Genomic DNA, 5,000 nt, shown 5'->3' with positions numbered 1-5,000 from the left:
CAGCTGATTATTGACCTTTGATCGTTTCATTCACCAGTTAATCCATCAGGCTAACACAGAGGCCCTGGTTTCTGTGTGTGTGTGTGTGTGTGTGTGTGTGTGTGTGTGTGTGTGTGTGTGTGTGTGTGTGTGTGTGTGTGTGTGTGTGTGTGTGTGTGTGTGTGTGTGTGTGTGTGTGTGTGTGTTTGTGTGCGTGTGTGTGTGTGTGTGTGGCCAACTCTTTACACCATTTTGACACGCCCCCCCCTTCCCCCTCTCCTCTTCCCACAAACACTTGGAGCCTGCTGCCCCCCAGAAGGTCTGCATATAGAGCTGGACCATATATATATATATATATATATATATATATATATATATATATATATATATATATATCTGCAGTATCATTTCCCAATTTAAGGTGCAGTTCACAAATGAACAAATATACCTCAATTATTATCACGCAAAGAAGTTATGCTAACAACTTATGCTACTCCTTATACTGTGTGTGTGTGTGTGTGTGTGTGTGTGTGTGTGTGTGTGTGTGTGTGTGTGTGTGTGTGTGTGTGTGTGTGTGTGTGTGTGTGTGTGTGTGTGTGTGTGTGTGTGTGTGTGTGTGTGTGCTTGTGTGCTTGTCTATTTCCTTTGACCTTCAACCCTGCAAAAGAAGATGTTGCCTAACAGGACGTTCTAGAAGGTTCAGAAGGCAGAGTGGACCGTGGGAAAAGACTGAATTAGATATCGATATATCGATATAAAGATATATATATATCAATAAATATAAGTATGATTTTGGTTCAGGGGGGAATGAAGGCATGTAAACTTACAACGCCAACCTTAACTCGGAGTTGAAATGTTCTTTACGTGCTTCAGTGACCTTGTGGTTCTACTGTATTCATTCACAATGTGTACCCTAAACAAACCCAATAGTGCTCATAAGTGAACCCCTAACCCCTTATAGAGACTGGACCCCTTGACCACTTCAAACGCTGTTTATATCTTAACACTCATCCTTCAACTTAAAACGCTTTTTATATCTTAATACTTAATCCTACAACTTAAAACGCTTTTCATATCTTAATACTTATCCTACAACTTAAAACACTTTTTATATAATAATGCTTATCATACCTCTTAAAACTTTTTTTATATCTTACTTATCCTTAAACTTAAAACGCTTTTCATACCTTAATACTTCCCATTGCCATCCTTTACCTTTTACATTTGTCTTTATTCGATAAATGATTAAAAAAACTTCTCAGATCTTGTGGTTCATTCGTTGCCCTACTTTGGTTGCTCATGTTCTGCCTGTAGGCTGTTAACATTAACCACGGTGGGGATAGCTATACATATACATATACCTCTAGCTCTACATAGGTCCCCCCTGAAATTCAAAGCGCCAATAACCTTCTGATAATCTAATTAGGATATAATAGATCAGCCAATAACCTTCTGATAATCTAATTAGGATATAATAGATCAGCCAATAACCTTCTGATTATCTAATTAGGATACAATAGATCAGCCAATAGCCTTCTGATAATCTAATTAGGATTTATTAGATCAGCCAATAGACACCCCCCCCCCCACCACATGGTGGATTAGGTTTGAATGGTTAAACTATAAGCAATAAATTAGAACTATAAACTATGATGAATAACAACTATCGAGTCGCTCCCCGACCCCCCCCCCCCCCCCTCTCCGCGGGTCATTATACATTTGTGAATGGAAGAAAGAATTTGTGTGTTCATTGTTAAAATCTAACTATAAAAGACCGTCCCTTGACGACCAGTCAGAACGCTGTTCGCAAGATATTCCCGCCAATCAGGCTGAAGGCGAGAACTACAACGGACCAATGAGAGGCTCTGATGCAAATCAGGAATTTGTCTCGAGCGGAGCTGAATGTCAACCAGTCAAAGATGGAGTCCGCCGCCAGCGGCCGCGCGCTGCTGGACGGAACCGCGTTTTAGGTTCACAGGACCGCGCATTCGGGACGCGCCAGCACGGACACCACGGCCCGCCTCCCGTCGTGGTACCGGACTCCCACCGGTATACAGGAGGGACTCCCAACGGGGACTGGAGGGACAGGGACCGACGGGTCCGTATCTCCCGACCCAAGTCTTCAACTTTACTACGTTTCCCTTCTGCTCGTCTCGCCGAGGCGGTCGGCCAGGTACCGGGAGGGGGGAGGGCTCCGGGAGGAGGTACCGGGAGGGGGGCTCCGGGAGGCCTGGGAGAAGGTCCGGGGGGGGGGGTACGGGTGTTGGACCCGCGGTGTCGGACCCCGCGGCCTCGGATTTATCTAGGGTTAAAAGCTGTTGTCGCCACGGTTGCTTGCGTGTGCGTGTGGATAACCGAATTTCGCGCGCACGCTCGCGCGTGTGCGTGTGATGACGAGCCATGGTTGGCCGAAGAGAGTTGATTGACAGCTATTTGAAAAATAGCTGTCAATCAAAAAAAAAACTAGCTTCATAGCAGTGACCTAACGCGCTCGCGCGCGTGGCGGCCTTGCCCGCGCAGAGTTTGCTGCATGAACGCCTCCTGAGAAGTTGGTGCCGCTCGTCCTCTTGATGGCGTGACGGAGGCTGTGAGTTCGAAACCGCTCATGGCCGTTGGTTTGTCATGATGAGCCATGGTTGAGCCATGGTGGTGGAGTTTATCTGGAGGGGTGTTGAAGACGACAACATGAGACTTCATTGTTGTTACTAAGGCGCTTCTTCTTCTTGTTCTTTGGTTCAGAATTGGTTTCCAAAAATGCACACTTCCTCTGGGGGCAAGAGAGTGATTTGAAACTTGTAGAATGGAGAGCCCCCCCCCCCGGGTCTCGGGTTGCCTGGCCCCGGGACCAGAATAGTCCGCATTACTCGAAGCTTTCTGCCATTGTAGCAGGAATGTGCTCTTTGCCCTACATCCGTCGAGAGGGCCTCCCGCACCGCGCCGCTCAACGCACCGCGCCTACATCCGTCCAGAGGGCCTCCCGCACCGCGCCGCGCTGCTCCTCGCATCGAACTACCCACCGCGCTGCGCGTCTACATCCGAGGCCTCCGTGCGCTACGCACAGCACACCGCGCTTATTTAAGGAATTGCATTAATATCCCATTTAGTAAACATCAATGTTATTATTATTATAACAATTATGATTGATTGAATACGATACTTTTTCATTGAACTCTTATTAATTATTTATAACACAAATTATGAGATATTATTCATAACATGGACATTGTTTGAGAAAATCTTTTAGAAAAATTCAAGTGACACAGCATTGACATACCCAAAACTACTGTGGATGTAGGTCTACAGCCTAACTCTTGATATAGGAATACCTGGTGGAAGTAGGCCTACCTGGGGGAGGTGGAGGTGGGCCTACCAGGTGGAGGTGGATGTAAGGCTACCTGGTGGGTGTAGGCCTACCTGGGGGAGGTGGAGGTGGGACTACCAGGTGGAGGTGGATGTAAGCCTACTTGGTGGGTGTAGGCCTACCAGGTGGAGGTGGGTCTACCTGGTGGAGGTGGATGTAGACCTACCGGGTGGATGTAGGCCTACCTGGGGGAGGTGGATGTAGACATACCTGGTGGAGGTCCGCTGCCCTCTTTCTGTTGTCCTACTGTGAAACACTCAGCAGTGCAATATTAAAAGGGCATCGGCTCCTCGCTCCTCGTCGGCTCCTCGCTCCTCTGTCTACCAACAGGCTTAGCCTTCACCATACAGGCTTAGCCTTCACCATACAGGCTTAGCATTCACCATACAGGCTTAGCCTTCACCATACAGGCTTAGCCTTCACCATACAGGCTTAGCCTTCACCATACAGGCTTAGCCTTCACCATACAGGCTTAGCCTTCACCATACAGGCTTAGCCTTCACCATACAGGCTTAGCATTCACCATACAGGCTTAGCCTTCACCATACAGGCTTAGCATTCACCGTACAGGCTTAGCATTCACCGTACAGGCTTAGCCTTCACCGTATAGGCTTAGCCTTCACCAAACAGGCTTAGCATTCACCAAACAGGCTTAGCCTTCACCAAACAGGCTTAGCATTCACCAAACAGGCTTAGCCTTCACCAAACAGGCTTAGCCTTCACCAAACAGGCTTAGTATTCACCGTATAGGCTTAGCCTTCACCAAACAGGCTTAGCATTCACCAAACAGGCTTTGCCTTCACCAAACAGGCTTAGCCTTCACCAAACAGGCTTAGCATTCACCAAACAGGCTTAGCCTTCACCAAACAGGCTTAGCATTCACCAAACAGGCTTAGCATCCACCATACAGGCTTAGCATTCACCATACAGGCTTAGCCTTCAACAAAAAGGCTTATTATCCACCATACAGGCTTAGCATTCACCAAACAGGCTTAGCATTCACCATACAGGCTCAGCATTCACCAAACAGGCTTAGCATTCACCAAACAGGCTTAGCATTCACCAAACAGGCTTAGCATTCACCAAACAGGCTCAGAACCTGCTGGGGTCCTCTGCCGTGATGACGTTGCACTACTGTTCCAAACGCCCAAGCAGTGCAACAGTATTGTCATAGCAGAGGGCCTACGCACATCCTACCGGTAGGCCTACTGCTCTACTGCTGCTGATGGGACGGCAGGACACTCCCCCTGGACCTGCAGGTAGGTCTACTGGGCCAAGAGAACCTACTATTCATACACGCTGAGGAGACATATACGTTGGAAGAGGTAGGCTACCATGTGTTTATACTAGAGGCAGTAAGCTACCATGTCTCTAAACTAGAGGCAGTAGGCTACCATGTGTTTATACTAGAGGCAGTAGGCTACCATGTCTCTAAACTAGAGGCAGTAGGCTACCATGTGTTTATACTAGAGGCAGTAGGCTACCATGTCTCTAAACTAGAGGCAGTAGGCTACCATGTGTTTATACTAGAGGCAGTAGGCTACCATGTCTCTAAACTAGAGGCAGTAGGCTACCATGTGTTTATACTAGAGGCAGTAAGCTACCATGTCTCTAAACTAGAGGCAGTAGGCTACCATGTGTTTATACTAGAGGCAGTAGG

The sequence above is a fragment of the Gadus macrocephalus genome, chromosome 11 (assembly GCF_031168955.1).
Source record: "Gadus macrocephalus chromosome 11, ASM3116895v1".
NCBI classification, from domain to species: domain Eukaryota; kingdom Metazoa; phylum Chordata; class Actinopteri; order Gadiformes; family Gadidae; genus Gadus; species Gadus macrocephalus.
This window is presented reverse-complemented; position numbering follows the sequence as displayed.